General features: G+C 46.5%; 1 protein-coding gene and 1 long non-coding RNA gene across 8 annotated transcripts in view; one reads left to right on the forward strand and one right to left on the reverse strand.

The window, feature by feature from the left end:
• The window catches only part of PKIG (cAMP-dependent protein kinase inhibitor gamma), a 90,842-nt gene that overhangs the window by 64,143 nt on the left and 7,442 nt on the right, over positions 1–19,257 (forward strand).
• LOC114670485 (uncharacterized) lies at positions 5,781–12,491 on the reverse strand. Its single transcript, XR_003720133.2, has 2 exons — positions 11,811–12,491; positions 5,781–5,945 (listed from the first exon to the last, which is right to left on the reverse strand). It is a non-coding gene; the product is annotated as an uncharacterized LOC114670485 (long non-coding RNA).

Here is a 19,257-nt window from a genome sequence, read left to right on the forward strand (position 1 = left end):
AGTCCCAGCTACTCAGGAGGCTAAGGTGGGAGGATCACTTGAGCCCAAGCATCGCATTGAGGCTGCAGTGAGCCGTGATCATGCCACTGTACTCCAGCCTGGCTGACAGAGTGAGATCATGTCTCAAAAAAAAAATTATAATGCTATAGTAATCAACACACACACACACACACAGGAATATTATTTAACCTTAAACAAGAAAATCGTGACATTTGCAAAAACATGGTTGAATGTGGAGGACATTCTGCTAAGTGAAATAAGGCAGACACGGAAAGACAATACTGCAGGATCTCAGTTATATGTGGAATCTAAAAGAGTTGAACTCAGAGAGAATAGAAGGGTGCTTTCCAGAGAGAGTAGAAGGGTTGTTGGGGAAATGGGGAGATGTTGATCAAAGGGTACAAACTTGCAGTTATAAGATGAATAAATTTTGGAGACCTAATGTACAGCATGATTACAGTTAATAATACGGTATTTTATACTTGAAATTTGCTAAGAGAGTATATCTTAAGTGTTCTCACCACAAAAAGTAACTGTGTGAGGTGGTGGATATGTTAATTAGCTTGATTGTGATAATCATGTCACAGTGTGAATATGTAAAATTTTTATTTGTCACTTATACCTTAATAAAACTGAAAACAATTTAAAGAATCTGCCCAGGTCACAGGAAGCCATCAGTCATACCCTGAGCTGTTGTGTAAACTCAAAGAATATGGTTTATAGCATATGGATGAGTGCTTTTGTGCCAATGCTGGGCTAAACCTTTATATCCAGTGTCTAATTAGGTAGTTTCTGTTATTATCCATGTTTTACCAAGGAGGAAACTGAGGCCTTTGGAGATTACATCATTTAGCCTATGTACCAGAGCTGGAAAGTTGCATAACCAAGATTTCACTCGAGCTTTTTTTAGTTCCACATCTTCTATTTTTTCAGCTACACCAAAACGACTTCTTGAATTTAGCTTTGCCTTTCTGATAATAGTAACCACCACCTTTTATTGAGCATCTTGTCATGTGAGCCAGGCATTATACATCCATTATTTCCAATCCCAGTAGAACCTTATAAAGTATCATTGTCCCCGTTTCACAGTTGAAGAACCTGAGGTCCGGAGAGGTCAGGAATTTTGCCTAACAGGTTTCGTCTGAGACTAGAGTGAGCTCTCAGCTATCATCCTATACTTCCTTCATTCCTTACCTTTTCAGATTCCTAGGAGGAAAGGACTCAAAAAAATTACGCATGAATTTCCTTTAATTTCACAACAACCCTAAGGGTTGGGGGTTGATATCTCTGTTTTACAAAAGAAGAAACTGAGGCTCAGAGATGTTAAGTGATTTTCTCAGCATTATACAGCTAGCAATTGGTGGAGCCCCGATTCATACAGGCTCTGATCCATAGCTTACTTGCCTCCCCCATTCCCACCCCTCACCCCCTTTCAGCTCTGTCTCATTGCAATTGGGGCAGAGAATCCAGCCTTTATTTCTCCAGGTACTAGTAGTCCTGGGAGTCTGGGGGATTTCCAGCTCCTTTGAATTCCCTCTTTTGGCCTCTGCTCTGCCTCCAGCACCTCTCTTAAGAGTCCTTTTCACTGTTGTCATAGCAAGGGTCTCATCTGGAGGGAAGCTGCCTTGAGGTTGGAACTATTCAGCGGCTTATCAGCAAGGCTTCAGGGCCTTGCCATAGCAACCTTCCAAGCCACCCATCTTGTGACCTGTTCTGACTCAGGGTCCCTGGGAATCCCCTGGTTACAGATGTCTGCAGTGACTAGGATGCAGCAGTCGGCTCCCAGGACTGTTTTTCTGGCCAAGGCCATTTTTAGGAAGGCTTCTGTTCCAGCTGTGCTGGGAGAGTTGAGGTCCAGAGCCTCCAGACCTTAAGAATGCAGGGTTATGTGATGTCTAGAGCTGGGGTTTTTAGCTAGGGCTTATGGGTAGGCATTAGGGCTTTAAGAGCCCCCTGTAATCATAGGTATGGTTACACACACACACGCAGAGAATATATCCTTTTCTGGGCAAAGTATCCGTAGCTTCCCTCAAACTCTCAAATGTGTCTGTGACCCTTAAAGTTTAAGAACACCGGTCTAGAGAGAATCCAAAGTGTTGTGGGCCACTGTGCTCCCTTGGCCACCAGCCTCTCGGATACCAGCATCTTGAGAGCACACCAGGCCTCTAGTGTTTCTGCTTAGGCATGAACTGGGATACAGTATCAAATATTGCTGACGTTCACAATTATAACTGTAAATGTACAGCTGTCCTTTGGGATGCCCCAAGTACTTTTTTTTTTTTTTTTTTAATTGAGATGGAGTTTCGCTCTGTTGCCCAGGCTGGGGTACAGTGGCGTGATCTCGGCTTACTGCAACCTCTACCTCCCGGGTTCAAGCGATTCTTCTGCCTCAGCCTCCTGAGTAACAGGGATTACAGGTGTGCACCACCACGCCCAGGTAATTTTTGTATTTTTAGTAGGGATGGGGTTTCATCATGTTGGTCAAGCTGGTCTCGAACGCCTGACCTCATGATCCGCCCGCCTCAGCCTCCCAAAGTGCTGGGATTACAGGCGTGAGCCACCACATCCAGCGCCCCAAGTACTTTTTATGCTGTAAAAGTACAACCGTGCTGTGGGATGCCCCAAGTATAACCATGAAAATGCACGCTCAGCACCCCAGACATGCCAGCATGTTTGAACATAGTGTATTCACCCCATAAGTGGTAGCTATTTTTTTATTTTATTAAATTTTAAATAAATTAATTTTAAATACATTTTTGTTTTGTTTTACTCTTATCATTGTTATTATTTATTTGGTCAGGAGCCAGGACTCAGGTGGTTATTTAGTCACTGAGTGATTAAAATCTGTATGTCAGGAGCTGTGCTATATTTCGAAGACACAGTGACAAACAAGAAAGGCAGGGTACCTACCCTCTTGGAATCAGTTGGAACGGCAGATAATGAGCAAATGTATCAGCATCATGCCTGGCTCACGGGACATTTCTGTGTGTATTTGTTGAATGACTGTTGAATGAATTTCGACTGTGGTTATTATTAGGAAGAAGTCAAGGTGCTGCAGGTGGCAGACAAGGAAACTTCATCTCTTCTGGTGGGTCAGGGAAGAGGAAGGGGGACTCAGGCTAAGGGGCCTATGCCATGGGCCACCAGGAGTTACACAGGACTGTTCACAGGGGGCTGGCAGTCCCATGAAGACTCAGTATCTGGAGGTGTGGGGTCGAGGCCTGGAATACTGAACAACCAAGGGCTTAGGAACCTTGTGTAAACTATGATAATGTGGGCCAGAGGTACGGATGACATCTACAGTCTGCTCAAGTAGTGATAGTCCCTGGCTTGCAAACATGTTGCTCTTCCAGGTTCCAAGGGAGGCTGTTGTTCAACCAGTATTTACCTATGTAGCGAGTTCTGGGTTCAGAACCCTACTTCTGTCAGGAGGCAGGAAGGATGGAAGGACATCCTTCCTGCAGCCGGAGGCAGCAGGGCCCCAGCCACTGCTGGCAGTGGCCATGGACACACAGTGCAGTGTCTGAGCAGTGTGTGAAGACACTCGCTCACTGTCTGAAGGGCTTCACTCACCCTCCACTAGTGAGAAGCCTCTGAATATTGGCATGGAAGGGAAGCATTCACATATTAAGGGTAAAATCAAAGTCAGAACAAAATTCAAAGTCTGCTCTTGGCCCTCAAGACCCTGAAAGGCCCCAGTGACTGTAATTCCACTCACCTCCTCTCCCTCTCACTGCTCCCCAGCCCCACAGCCTCTACTGGTCTTTCTGGTCAGCAGGCTCCCCTTGCCTCTTGCATGCTGTGCCCTCTGCCTGGCATACTTAGATGTGTAAACAGAAGTGATTTCTAAACTCCTCTCTCTCATCATGTGTGTGGACTGTGATACCCAACCATCAGTAACAGCAGCTGATGAGGACAGTGATCATTAGCTAGAGAGCGCACCCTCGGTCCCCCCACTCGGCATTATTAGAATAATAATAATCCCCCACCAGGTCCCCTCACCTAGCATTATTAGAATAATAATAATCCCCCACCAGGACTCCCCACCTGGCTTTATTAGAATTACTATTAGAAACTGTCCTGTAGTGATTCTGGCAATTGTGATTTGTGCCCCCTTACTACCACTAGTTAAAAATTGCGAGTTTATGAACTGAGCTCCCTAGCTAGACCATGGACTTCCCTCACGTGTACAATGGTATCTTACTCTTTTTGTATCTGTGGCATCTAGTCCCAAGCCCAGTATACACTGAGGGATCAGTAAAATTTTTCTGAAGGAATGGATGAATACTATAGAGATAATCTCTTGCTTCTTTTCATTCTCCACAGTGTATTTTGGAGATGCATTTTATAGAATTCTAGAGGAACTAGATTGACACAAACTCTCTTCAACCCATGAAAGTCTGTGCTTCCACGGAGGTCTCTGGAAAGCAGCAAAACAGTCCAGCTGCATCACTGCTTGGTGGCCAGGCATGCTGGGTCCTCCCCAGGCCTCCTGCTGTGGATGTATGATCTAAACTTGCCCAGGCTCAGATACACAGAACGGTTCTCAGAGAGTGGCAGTCTCCATCCTACTGTGAAGGGATGGGCAGTTTTCCAAGGACTTCCTTGCTTTCCTGCCCTTCCTTCAGAGCTAGAAGTCTCTTACCTCCCTTACCCCCGAGCTAGAAGTAATGTTAGAGATTGCTTTGGTTATCCACTCCTGAGTAATCCATCACCCCTGTTACTCAATGGTTTAAAACAGCAGCAATAGTTTCTTATATCTCATGGTTCCTGTGGGTCAGGAATTTGGGAACAGCTTGGCTGGGCAGTTCTGGCTTGGATCTTTCATGCAGTTGCAGTTAGATGGTGACTGGAACTGGGGCAGCTTGGGGCCGGCACCGCTGGATGCTGGCCGGCTGCTGCTCTTTCCAAGCCGTCTCAGGACCTCTGCCCTGTGGTTACTTCATAGGCCTGTTTGGGCTTCCTCACGGCATGGCCACCTGAGATTTCCCATATACAGCTCAAAGCTCTAGAGGCAGGTGTCCCCAGAGAGAGCCAGGTGAAAGCTATGTAACCCTTTATAGCCTCATCTTGGAGGTGACACAAAATCATTTTTGTTGCATTCTATTTGTTAGAGGTCACTAAGGCCAGCTCATTTGGGGAAATTGAAATTAAACTCTACCTCCTGAGAAGAGGAATGTCAGATAATTTGCAGACCTGTTTCAGAACCACCACAGAGATACCCAGTTTCCCCCTTCATTCCACACTTGAGACTCCTGAGGTTTGAGGGGAAGAGCCTTGTCCAGAGGTGCCCAGCCTGGCATGGGCAGACCTGGAGTGTGGCCCAGCCCCTAGGCCTTAGGCAGGGCTGCCAGGAAGTGATCTCACTTTCCCTTCCTTCCTGTCCCCTCACAGTAAGATAGAGACTGCCACTCTCTGGGAACCTTGCTGTGTAGCTGAGCCTCAGCAAGTTTGATAATACAGACACAGCAGGAGGCCTGGGGAGGACCCAGCATGCCCGGCCACCAAGCAGTGATGCAGCTGGACTGTTCTTCAGCTTTCCAGAGACCTCCTGGAAGCACAGACTTTCATGGGTTGAAGAGAGTTTGTGTCACAATTCCAGTCCCTAGCCCTGGCCCTACATGAAATAGTAACACCACCCTGCCAGGAGGATGTAGCTGCTGAGGAGGTAAGCGTTTTAAAAAATTCATGCCCCAAAATAATTATTTTTACTGTTGCTGTGAAGTTAAATACCAAAGAGTAGAATGTGGTGGTAGAATCAAGAGAATCAACCCAGCATCACTGAAAAGATTCTGAAGGTTTGTATCCAGCTGAATATCCAAAACAGGAGGTTGCATAAGCATGGGTAAAACCATCTCGGTGTATGTTTTAGACAGCCTTGTAGAACGTTTTCCAGGGACTTGCTTACTTTCTTCCTCTTCCTTCAGAAATGCCTTGTTATGAAGCTGGGGACAGGGGAAAAAGAAGGTCGGAAAAGGGAATGGGTACTTTTCAGTAAACCCATACTACATGCCAGGCATGATACTAATTCACTCCCCTGCTTTATAACCTAATAGCACAGGCTCCATCTGGCTCCACACTCCTTGGGTATATGGCCTTGGGCAAGCTCCTTAACCTTGCTGAGTTTCAGCTGCCTCTTTTGTACTACAGGATAATTATATGTTCTATGTCATAGAGTTACTATAAAATTAAATGCTTGTAAGATGCTTAGCACAGTCTGGCATGCAGTAAGAAAGAAGTGTATAACAGGCGGGGCACCATGGCTCAAGCCTGTAGTCCCAGCACTTTAGGAGGCTGAGGCGGGCGGATCACGAGGTCAAGAGATCGAGACCATCCTGGCCAACATGGTGAAACCCCACCTCTACTGAAAATACAAAAATTAGCTGGACGTGGTGGTGCACGCCTGTAGTCCCAGCTACTTGGGAGGCTGAGGCAGGAGAATCGCTTGAACCTGGGAGGCGGAGGTTGCAGTGAACCAAGATCGTGCCACTCCACTCCAGCCTAGTGACAGAGCGAGACTCCATCTCAAAAAAAAAAAAAAAAAAAAGAATATAACTGTTGGCTCCAATTAATCCCCGCAGCCACTTTTTAAGGCAGGTGTAAGCCCTCCAATTTTACAGAAGGGGTGTCTGCAGTCAAGTGAGGTGCCCAGCACCATGTGCCGCTATAGGGACAACAGCTGAGATTCTGAAATCCTTGTGGCGTCCACCACACCGCATTAGCCTCCGGGCAGCTCTGCCAGGGCTTTCCTGACATGCAGTAGTTGGAGGCAGAGGAACTCAGGAGGCTTCGTGCCCTACAGGAGCCCATGTCAGGTCCTAGAGCAAGAACATTTGGAAAACCAAGGCCAGGAATCCACTTATCCACTTAGGAGGCTCTTTAGGGAGCGGGGTTACAGAGAATGTTGTACACAGAGGAAATAGTCTAGTAAAGGCTTTGAGGTCAGGAATTAAATGAGGTTTGAGGATTTAAAGAGAGGCCCAGTGTGACCAGAGCAAAATGGACCAAGAAGAGAGCAGAAATGAGACAAAGGCTCATCTGCAGAGGCAGGCAGGGCCAGATCCTTGTAGGACTTCAGGGGCTGGCATCAGGAGTGTGGATTTCACTAGATGTGAAATAGAAAAGCATCAGAGATTGAACAAAGCAGGGAAATTCCAATGACCCAATTTCCATTTTGAGAACATTACCCTGCCTGCCATATAGAATGCAGACCCTGGGCTAGGGATGAGAGAGACACAGGACTCTGACTCTGGTCAGGGTCTCTGCTGAGAGTCCTGGTGAGACATCCTGGAGCCTGGGTGGTGCGTGTGGAGGAGCGAGGTCAGCAGATTCAAGCTCTGTTTTGCAGGTAGAAACAAAAGGACTAGGCTGGGCACTGTTGCTCATGCCTGTAATCCCAGCTCTTTGGGAGGCCAAGGTGGGAGGATTGCTTGAGGCCAGGAATTTAAGACTAGGCTGGGCAGCATTGTGAGACCCTGTCTCTACAAAAACATAAAAAAGAAAAAACAAATAACAGGACTTGGTAAAGAATTGTCAATGGGTGGTGAAGAAGAAGGGAGGTCAGGGGTGGCTGCGGGTTTCCAGCTGGGCAGATGGTGGTGCTCTTGCTCAGCTGGGAAGGCCAGGGCGAGCAGGCTGGTGACTTGCCGTCTGAAGCTTGCAGTGCTGGTGGGATAGCCAAATGACACGCTCAATAGGCTGTCACAAATCTAGACTTTTAAGAGAGGGTTGGGGCTCTTTGAGGGTCACCAACGTAGATTATTTCAGGGAAAGGATAAGAGCCCCTAGGGAGAAAACAGAAGAGACTGGCATCCTAACACAAAGGTACCGGCAGTAGCAGGTGCCTGTGCGGAGTGGTTGGAGGGAGGCCCAAAGGGTGTGGTGTCTGGAAGTCCGATGAGGAGAGTGGTCCGAGAAGAAATGAGTTGGAAGAGGAGGACAGAAAGGTGTCCCTGGGGATAGGCAGCGTAGAAGTCACTCAGGACCTTGTCTGACCCCAGCACCCTGCCCTTCCCTCCCTATCACTGCCTGCATCCAGGCCTGCTTGGGTCTAGGCCTGGCAGGTGCAGAGACCAAGGCCCGGCCTCTCTGCCTCCAAACAAAGCCTCACCCAGGGCCACTCTTTGAATGGCAGCAGGCACTGCCCAGGCAGGCATCAGGCTCCTCTCTGGTGACCTTGTACTGGATGTGCCCCTAAGGCGCTGGGTAGGGCTTTGCAGCCAGCCCCGGGCAGGCCACACATGGCTAGAACCAGCAGCCCTCCCTTTTCCCAGGTTCGTGGAATGTTCTCATTTTGGGGCCCTGAGTTTTCTGTTGGCCTCAGTGCCTCTCTTTTCTGGCTTTCCATCACAGAGAGAAGCCGCTACCCTTGGAATTTGATGAATGCCTGTTCAATAGGCCCTGGCATTTCTGTTTCCACGGCCCTTTCGTCCCTCAGAGAAGCCTTAGAGAACATTTTGCCCACCCCTGATAAAACTTCTCCCATGAGACCAAGTCCCACTTCTGTGCTTCATGTCTTCTGCAAAAGTCTGTTTGCTTTTTGTGTGTTTTCTGCAAATACTGAATTTTTGAAAAAGAAAAAAAAAAGCAAAACAGGAAATGACCTTTCTAGTATATTTGGAAAACAATTTGAAGCTTGTAATGGAATCTGCCTGAGCAATGAGGACTAATAGCTGCAGACTTGGAACAGACCATGTAGCTCTTGGCAGATACTGGGGCCTCTTCAGTTTACAAAGCTGGGGGGAGTTATTACAAACCCACTGGAGAAGTGGCTTCCTGTGGGGAAATGCCCAGAGCAGGCACCTGCAAGCACCATAACCTCTGACCCCAGGGCCCCAAAAGGTCTGGGGACAGAGTATAAGGGCTTCACCCTTTGTCCTGGGCATTCAAGGTCAGTCACATGTCTGGCAATCATCCAGATCCCATAAGACACCAAAACCTCCTGAGGATGAGGAAAAGAAAGAGCTTCGTTCTTTAGCACCCCGTAGGGCTCAGGCTGAGCTAAGAGATTCTAGATTGTTTTTAGACTCAAATTGCCTGTTGGCTTTCTGGGTCACTCTCTATCCAACTTTTCTGTAGATTTCAGCAAAAACCACCTCCTCAGAGAGGCCTTTCCTGATCATGCAGCCATTAACTGAATGATCCACATGCAGAGAACCCTGTCCTCTTCTCCCATAGCTCATATCATAATCTGTGATGATAGATCCATTGACTTGTTCAGTGCCTTTTTCTCTTTACACATTGTAAATATCTTTTTTAGTTTCCAGTATATACCCTGTGCCTGGCACAGTGCCTGGCATATAGAAGTTGCTCAGTACATTGAATGAATAAATGAAATATCAAGACTGGAAGACTTAGAGACCAGATGCAATGACTCATGCCTATAATCTCAACACTTCGGGAGGCCGAGGCAGGTGGATCACTTGAGGTCAGGAGTTCAAGATTAACCTGGCCAACATGGTGAAACCCCATCTCTATTTTTTTTTTTTTTTTTTTTTGAGACGGAGTCTCGCTCTGTCGCCCAGGCTGGAGTGCAGTGGCCAGATCTCAGCTCACTGCAAGCTCCGCCTCCCGGGTTCACGCCATTCTCCGGCCTCAGCCTCCCGAGTAGCTGGGACTACAGGCGCCGCCACCACGCCCGGCTAATTTTTTTGTATTTTTAGTGGAGACGGGGTTTCATTGTGTTAGCCAGGCTGGTCTCGATCTCCTGACCTCGTGATCCGCCCGTCTCGGCCTCCCAAAGTGCTGGGATTACAGGCTTGAGCCACCGTGCCCGGCCAACCCCATCTCTATTAAAAATACAAAAAGAAAATTAGCCGGGTGTGGTGGTGCATGCTTGTAATCCCAGCTGCTTGGGAGGCTGAGGCAGGAGAAGCACTTGAACCAGGGAGGCGGAGGTTGCAGTAAGCGGAGATCATGCCACTGCACTCCAACCTGGGCGACAGAGTAAGACCCCATCTCAAAAAAAAAAAAAAAAAAAAAAGCCTGGAAGACTTGGAGATCATATTTCAAATTTTGTTATTTAGATGGTGGGAAAGGAAGCTGAGGGAGAGAAGGGGACTCTTCAGGGGTCACCCTACTGCACGGGTATTGAACCAGATCTTCAGCCACTGTTATGATGCAGGGCCGCACATTCTTTGCTCTTCTTTCCCTGTAATCTAGAACGTCTTCTATTATTAACTCGTTCATCAACTATTCATTGAGCTTCAAGTATGTGCAGGGCCTTCTGGACATATAACAGTAATCACGCCAGTCAGGGTCACCACTTCTGGGGAATTTATATTCTTACCACGCAACGCCATAAAGCACCAGAGAAGGAAGTTTTAATCTTCTGTAGCACCATTAAACAGAGTAAAAATAAAGGAGCTGAATGAAAATCCAAAGGCAGGTTTTACTAACTCAGCCTCCAAATGAACCATCCTAATCATTTATTAATTGAATTCCGCTTACATTCCCCATCACTTACTACACTTTTTGCATCACCATATTATTGAATCTTCATAACAGCCCCCTGCACTGCAGGGTGTGACTGTTAGCCCCACTTTGCTGAGGTGAGGGGACTTGTGCACGGCCTCACAGCTGGTCAACAGCAAAGCTGGGCTGGACGAGTACCCTAGATGCCCTCTGCCCTGCCACCCATTCCCCTCAGAGATTTGTAATGTCATCAGGGACTCCCAAGGGGGCCGTGTGATGTGGGGAAAAGAGCTCTGGACCAGGAGTTAAGACCGCTAGATCAAGAACCCTAGGCAAGTCCCTTGCCCTTTCTGAGCCTCCGTTTCTGCAGCTGTTGATGAGAGGCTTGTCTAGATGAGCTCTGGGATGTCTTTCGGTTAGATTCTACAACAACTTTTCATTAATTGAACAGGTATTTGCCCTGTGATGGTCCTGAATGAATCAAAGCTGTCTCCCTGCTGGAGACAGGTCATGGACTGTTGGAAGTGAAGACTCAGAAATCAGGAGAGAAGACTGTAGACCCATGTGTTAGGGCATATTAGCAATCATATATTGAGAACATCCTTCCATGCCAGTATACATAAATGGATCCAAATGCTTCTTTTTAATCATTGAAGGTTCCTGAGCTGAGCATGAGGATGAGCCAGCTGATGTTGGGGAATGTCCCTCTTGAAGTAGAGGACAGAAGGCTTGAGGATGAATTGGGGGTGGGGGATGAGGAATAAGTGAGAAGACTGGGGACAGAAAAACCAGTTGGGGAAGGTTGTAATCGAGTGGATAGAGATGATGAAGCCTAACTGAGGCCATGATTACTGCGTGGAGCAAATGGGAGGATGGACCTGAAGAGAGAAAATAATTGAACCTGGGTAATTGAGCTTTAAGGTGCGGGATGCCTTCTTAAAGAGAGGAAGAAGTCAGGCATGTGTTACGGGTAATAGGTTTTTGACTTGCATAATTGATTGTGGAGGTGGCTCCTGACTAAGAGAATGAATGAGAGAGAGTCCTGGAGGAGGGAGAGCATAATTTTGTTGATATCCTCCGGGAAGATTCATCTAGATGTCTGCAGCTCAGCAGTGAGAGGATCGACATTGAAATGAATGGAAGATAATGTCATGAGAGAGAATGAGATGTGTGGAACAATTAGAGAAACATTAGAAGACAGTAAAGGATGGAACTAAGGGGGTATACAAGTAGTCAAGGTGTTGGACTAGGAGACTGTATAAGAGCATTCTAAGAAGTTGAAGGCAGTTGCTTTACTGCCTGAGCCTCAGTTTCCTCATTTCTAAAATGAGGATTTTAGAATAGTGCGTACTCAGTGTGTTTAGGGTTACATGAGAGAATGTGTGGAAGGCACTTACCTTGCACATCAGAAGTAGAACTCATTCAATAATTTATCATTCATTCTGCAAGTAAGAGTCAAGCACCAGCATATGCCAGGCTCTGGGCCAGCCCTTTGGAGTACACAGAGGAGCAAAAGGGAAATCTGAGTGCCTGACCTCGTGGGAGAGGAACTGTGAAAGAAAGAAGACTCAGTATCATAAAAATGTGATTTCTGTCTACATTCAGGTACCAGATATTACTGTATATATTTAGTGCAGTCCTGATAAATACAAGAGAAATTGGGGGACAAGTTAAATGACTATTTAGTTCATTAGAAAACATAGACCAGCAAAAACAGCCAGAGAAAAAAAATCTAAAGTCAAAAAAGATTTGAGCTATCTATGAGAAGGAAACCATTCTACAGTTTTTTTTGTTTTTTTTTTTTTTTTTGAGACGGAGTCTGGCTCTGTCACCCAGGCTGGAGTGCAGTGGCGCGATCTCGGCTCACTGCAAGCTCCGCCTCCCGGGTTTACGCCATTCTCCTGCCTCAGCCTCCCGAGTAGCTGGGACTACAGGCGCCCGCCACCTCGCCCGGCTAGTTTTTTGTATTTTTTAGTAGAGACGGGGTTTCACCGTGTTAGCCAGGATGGTCTCGATTTCCTGACCTCGTGATCCGCCCGTCTCGGCCTCCCAAAGTGCTGGGATTACAGGCTTGAGCCACCGCGCCCGGCCTCTACAGTTATTTTTTTAATTTAAAGCTAATGTAGGCCAGGCGCGGTGGCTCAAGCCTGTAATCCCAGCACTTTGGGAGGCCGAGACGGGCGGATCACGAGGTCGGGAGATCGAGACCATCCTGGCTAACACGGTGAAACCCCGTCTCTACTAAAAAAAATACAAAAAACTAGCCGGGCGAGGTGGTGGGCGCCTGTAGTCCCAGCTACTCGGGAGGCTGAGGCAGGAGAATGGCGTGAACCCGGGAGGCGGAGCTTGCAGTGAGCCGAGATCCGGCCACTGCACTCCAGCCTGGGCGACAGAGCGAGACTCCGTCTCAAAAATAAATAAATAAATAAATAAATAAAAATAAAAATAAATAAAGCTAATGTAATAGAAAACATGATACTAGTACATGAGTAGACACATCAGCTGGAGAGATTAAAAGATTCAGAAACAGACCCCAATAGACAGTTTTGTATGTAACAATGGTAGCTTTTCACATCAATGAGGAAATGATGGATTACTCCACAAATGATTTGAGATAGGTAGAAAAAATTAAGGTGGCTCTCTAACTCATACCTTATTACAGATAAATTCTAGATCAATCAAAGATTTAAATATGAAAAGGGAAGCCATAAAAGTACTAGAGGCCAGGCGTGGTGGCTCACACCTGTAATCCCAGTAGTTTGGGAGGCTCAGGCAGGAATATCACTTGAGCCCAGGAGTTCAGAACCAGCCTGGGCAACATAGTGAGACCCCATCTCTTAAAAGAAAAACAAAAAAAGGGAATTGGCTGGGCACTTTAGCATGCACCTGTAGTCCCGTCCCAGCTACTCAGGAAGCTAAGCTAGGAGGATCCCTTGAACCCAGGAGTTCAAGGTTGCTGTGAGCTAAGCTGGCACCACTGCATTCCAGCCTGGGTGACTCCAGACCCTGTCTCAAAAAACAAAGTACCAAAAATAAACAAGGGATTTCTTTACTAATCTTAGAGTGGGGAAGACATTTCTGATTATGTTCCAAAGCCCAGAAACCATAAAATAAAGATCAATTTTACTAATGAATATAAAAAAGATGTGTGTGGGAAGTGCCGAAAATAAAGTCAAAGTACAAATGACAAGTAAAAAATACTAGTAGCTCCCAATTAGACAAAAGACTAATTGCCTTAATATATTAAGAACTCCTACAAATCAATAAGAAAAAAACCTAAAATCCATTAGAAATGGGCAAAAGGATTTGAAGAAACAGTAAACAGAAAAGGAGATGCATATGGAAAGATGCTCAGGTTCACTCCTAGGAGCAGTAGGAACTAAAACAATCAGGCACTGGTTTTAAAACCATTTTTTAGATTAGGAACAAAACAGCATTAAGAAGACTGTGGTGAAGCAAAGTGCTCATCTGATATACCTACTGGGAATTGCTATGGTTTGAATGTGTTCCCTCCAAAATACCAATGTGATAGTATTAAGAGGTAGGGCCTTTAAGAGGTGATGAGGTCATGTGGTCTCCTTCCTTGTGAATGGGATTAGGCACCTTTTATAAAAGGGCTTGAGGCCAGGCACGGTGGCTCATGCTTGTAATCCCGGCACTCTGGGAGGCTGAGGCCGCCGGATCACCCGAAGTCAGGAATTCAAGACCAGCCTGGCCAACATGATGAAACCTCATCTCTCCTAAAAATACAAAAATTAGCTGGGTGTGGTGGTGCACACCTGTAATCCCAGCTACTTGGGAGGCTGAGGCAGGAGAATCCCTTGAATCCAGGAGGAGGAGGTTGTAGTGACCATGCCACTGCATTCTAGCATGGGCATCAGAACGTGACTCCATCGAATAAATAAATAACAAATAAATGGGCTTGAGGGAGTGCGTTTGCCCCTTTTTGCCTTTCTGCCAGTTGCCCTGTGAGAACACAGTGTTTAAGGTGCCCTCTTGGAAGCAGAGAGCAGGCCTCACCACAGGCTGGCGCCTTGATCTTGGACATCCCAGCCTCCAGAACTGTGTGAAATAAATTTCTGTTCTTTGGAAATTACTGAGACTTGGCCGGGCACAGTGGCTCACGCCTGTAATCCCAGCACTTTGGAAGGCCGAGGCGGGCGGATCACGAGATCAGGAGATCGAGACCATCCTGGCTAACACAGTGAAACCCTGTCTCTACTAAAAATACAAAAAATTAGCCGGGCGTGGTGGCGGGCACCTGTAGTCCCAGCTACTCGGGAGGCTGAGGCAGGAGAATGGCGTGAACCCAGGAGGCAGAGCTTGCAGCGAGCAGAGATCGCGCCACTGCACTCCAGCCTGGGCAACAGAGCGAGACTCCGTCTCAAAAAAAAATAAAGAAAAAAAAAGAAAGTACTGAGGCTCAGATATTTTGTTGTAGCAGCACAAAACGGACTGAGAGATAGGAACTAACTTCTGTGGGGAGAATTTGGCAGTACCTATTATAATAAAAAAGTCACAGATCCTTTGAGGTGGCAATTCCACTTTTATGGAAACAACTCTCAGGTCCATCAATAGGGAGGTAATTAAATCAGTCTACAACAGTGAGATAACAGAGTATCATGCGGATAATAAAAGGAACAATTTAGTTATTACTTTGGGTTTGTTTTCAGTGTGTTGATGTAATCAGTGCTGCAGTGGCTTCAGAGTGATCTACAGTTGTTTCCAAGGCGTGTGTGTGTGTGTGTATGTGTGTATGTATGTGTATATATATATATAATTTTTTTTAATAGAGTCTCACTGTGTCACCCAGGCTAGAGTGCAGTGGCACAGTCGCAGCTCACTGCAGCCTCTGCCTCCTGGGTTCAAGCAATTCTCCTGCCTCAGCCTCCTGAGTAGCTGGGACTACAGGTGTGCACCACCACACTCAGCTCATTTTTGTATTTTTAGTAGAGATGGGGTTTCACCATGTTGGCCAGGCTGGTCTTGAACTCCTGACCTCAAGCGATCCACTCACCTCGGCCTCCCAAAGTCAAGACACATTTTTAAATGAAAAAAATGCAAGATGGAAAATAAAATTTTGTTTTAAATAAAGGAAAAAAGAAGGGAAGGAGAAAAAGAGGGAACATGTATATTGCATAGATTTTGTCTGGAAGGACACCAAAACGTGCTTGCCTTGGGGAGGGTGTCTGGATCAGATGGGAGGGAGATTAAGGTCTTATCTCTGTCCTTTTGGACCTTTTGAGTTTTAGACCACATTTACACATAATCTAAAATTAAGTAATTTTAAGACTAAGTGAATATGTTCACTATAAAAAAGGAAATATAATGGATTTTTAAATCACTTACAAAAATATTAATGCATGTAATTATATCACTGATATTCTTTTTCATTTAACTATATGTGAACATTTTGCTATGTCTTTAAAAAATATTCACAAACATCATTTTAATGCCTGAATGGTATTTCATTTAGATATAAATTAGTTAAGTATGTATATATTAATAATTCTCCATTGACACATCCATTAGGAACTCATTTTGGTGTCTTTAGTTTCCTGCTATTATAAATAATACTGTGGGCCGGGCACAGTGGCTCAGTCCTGTAATCCCAACATTTTGGAAGTCCGAGGCAGGAGGATAACTTGAGCCCAGGAGTTTGAGACCACGAGTTTGAGACCACCTTGGTTAACATAATGAGATTCCCATCTCTGAAAAAAAATGAGCCAGGCGTGGTATAGTCCCAGTACTCAGGAGGCTGAGGCAACAGGATCGCTTGAGCCTAGGAAGTTGAGGCTGCAGTGAGCCATGATTGTACCACTGCACTCCAGTCTGCGCGACACAGCGAGACCCTGCCTCAAAAAAAAAAATAATACTATGACGAACATTTGTGTACATTTATCTTCATGTAGATCTTGGATTATTTTCTTATAATAGATTATTATAAACTGATTTAGTAGCTCAAAGATATGTAAAAAGTTGAGGTTTCTGGATACACGCTGTCAAGTCACTGCCCAAGGAGGTCTTGGAAGTTTACACTCTAACAGGGTTTGAGAATGACCCTTTTCTGACATGATTTCCAACTCTGAGGATGCTTTATTTCCCCATTTGCTGTTGTCTTTAAAGATGAGAGGGTGAGTGACGAATATAAATGTGAGAGAAAAATTAAATTACGTGTTTGTGCTTTGGATTGGAGAGCTCTCCAGAGCCATCTTTGGAGTTGCTGCTCCCTGAGGGTATACGGTAGCCAGAGCATGTTGGCCTAGTTGATGTTTTCTAGGATTGGTCTTTGAGTGTGGCATTTGCTGTCTCCATGTCCTGAGGCCCAGTGTCCTGCACTGGGCAGCTTGTAACATCAGATGGCATTGTGAGATCAAAGCCCCAGGAGACGTTCCAGCACAAAGCTGGCCTTTCAGATGGAGCTTGTAACTCCATCCCATGGTGTCAGGTCCTAGTACAAGAACACCTGCACAGCACTTCACAGTGCACGGAGGCCCTTCTCAACAGTCCAAGAAGGAACTGCTGCTCCTCCCCACAGAGGAGGGGGACAGCGGGGGAGAAGAGGGATAGGTACAAACTCCCTCTCCTTCAGAGAGTGAAATCCAGCGAGTGTGCATGGAGCGCCTGCTCTTTACCAGGTGCTGGATGAGAATCAGGAAATGGAGCAGCCAGAGCCTGTTGGCTCAGCTGGGATTAGGTTTCAGCTGGACATGGGAAAAATCCAGACCAAATTCCTGTTCCTGTGGAGCTGACATTCTAACTGAGGAAGAGCTGAGGACTCGGAGGCTCCGGGAGCCAGTGTGGCCTGCTCGGCGTTTGTCCCTTTCCAGAGCAGCAGGTTTCAGGTGGGAATGAGGCCCTTCTTGAGCTGTGGCTTATACCGGCCTCACTCACCTCAAGAGGGCAGCTGTGGCCACTGCGTGCGTGATGTGTGTGAAAACACAGGCACCTGGGCCATGGTACCTTTCGTTATTGTAGGAATTTTCGGCATCATTTTTATCCTCTGTTGTTACTGTTATCATAAGCCATTTCCCTGTCCTTAAGCACTGAGCGGCTTCCCCAGAGGGAGAGGGCAGGAGTGAACCTTCGTGACCTGCAGAAGGAGCCACCTCTGGAACTTCCGGGAATTCTGTTAGCCAAGGAGGAGCCAGAACGTGACTAGGGCAGCGCGCAAGGCTGCTAGGAAGATAGGCAGGGCGCGCCATCTGCTGCAGCCGGGGGGAATTGCCGTGGACAGTGTCCTGGCCCTCCTCTATTTTACACAGGGGAAACGAAGGCCCGAAGAAAGGCAGGGTCTTGCCCAGGGTTAGGTGGCAAAGCTTGGGTTTAAGGTCACGCGTCTCATGCTTTGCTTTTTCTACCATAGGACACCTCCCACCTCCCTGTCTCACCTGTCTGATCTTTGAGGGCCCCTAATTCATTCTTTAGCTAAGTGTTTCTTCTGAGCTAGGTGTTGTGGGGGATGTGGGCCCAGCCCTCCATAGTGATCCTCTCTCTCTTTCTCTCTCTCTCTCTCTCTCACACACACACGCACACACACACGCGCACACGCGCACACACACACACACACGCATGCACGCACCCCCACACACACGCACGCACGCACCCCCACACACACGCACACACACACACATGCGCACACGCACACACGCACACACACGCACGCACCCCCCCCACACACACACACGCACACACACACACACACGCGCGCACACACACGCACACACGCCCACACACATGCGCACACACACGCACACGCGCACACACACACGCACACGCACACACACGCACACACACACACACACGCACCCGCACCCCTGCAGCACTTACTGGCTCAGTCCCACCCTGGGTGCCTTCTGGGCACTTCTGCCAGTGTCAGCTACCTTCGAAAAGCATTGCACAATAATTTGGGTTTATGAAAACTTCAACCATTGAAAAAATATAGACTTAGAAAACAAAAGTTCCCCTTACTCACAAAGAACCACAGTTGACAGGGTTGATACATGTTTTTTCAGATTTTTTTTTCATATGTCTGCTATCTTTCCCCACAGGAACTGGGTTTTATTTTACGTGTTGTTTTGCAACCTCTGTTTTTCAGTTGCCAGTTTATCTCAGATGTTGTCCTATGTCAGTACAGGCCCATCTGGCACATTTCTTACTTTATTATTTATTTATTTATTTTTTACTGACATGTCATTGTATATATTTGTGGGGTACAACTTGATGTTTTGATACATATATGTTGTATAATAATCAAATCAGGGCAGTTAGCATATCCATCATCTCATGCATTTATTTATTTCTGATGAGAATATTCAAAAGTCTCTCTAGTTATTTTGTAATATAGAATGCCTTTTTTTTTTTTTTTGAGACGGAGTCTCGCTCTGTCTTGCCTAGCGTGGAGTGCAGTGGCGTGATCTCAGCTCACGGCAATCTCTGCCTCATGGGTTCAAGCGATTCTCCTGTCTCAGCCTCCAGAGTAACTGGGACTACAGGCGTGTGCCACCACATCCGGCTAATTTTGTATTTTTAGTAGAGGTGAGGTTTCACCATGTTGGCCAGGCTAGTCTCAAACTCCTGACCTCAGGTAATCTACCTGCCTCGGCCTACCAAAGTGCTGGGATTATAGGCATGAGCCACAACACCCGGCCTAGAATGCCTTACTGTTAACCATCACCTTACTGTGCATCAGAATAGGAACTTACTGCTCCTATCTAAGTGTAACTATGTACCCGTTGACCAGCTTTCCATCCTTTCCTCTCCTTTCCCCTCCCTAGTCTCTGGTAATCATTGTTCTGTTCTCTCCTATGATATCGACTTTTTTTTTTTTTTTTTGACAGTTTT

This window comes from Macaca mulatta, chromosome 10, assembly GCF_049350105.2.
Source record: "Macaca mulatta isolate MMU2019108-1 chromosome 10, T2T-MMU8v2.0, whole genome shotgun sequence".
In the NCBI taxonomy this organism is placed as follows: domain Eukaryota; kingdom Metazoa; phylum Chordata; class Mammalia; order Primates; family Cercopithecidae; genus Macaca; species Macaca mulatta.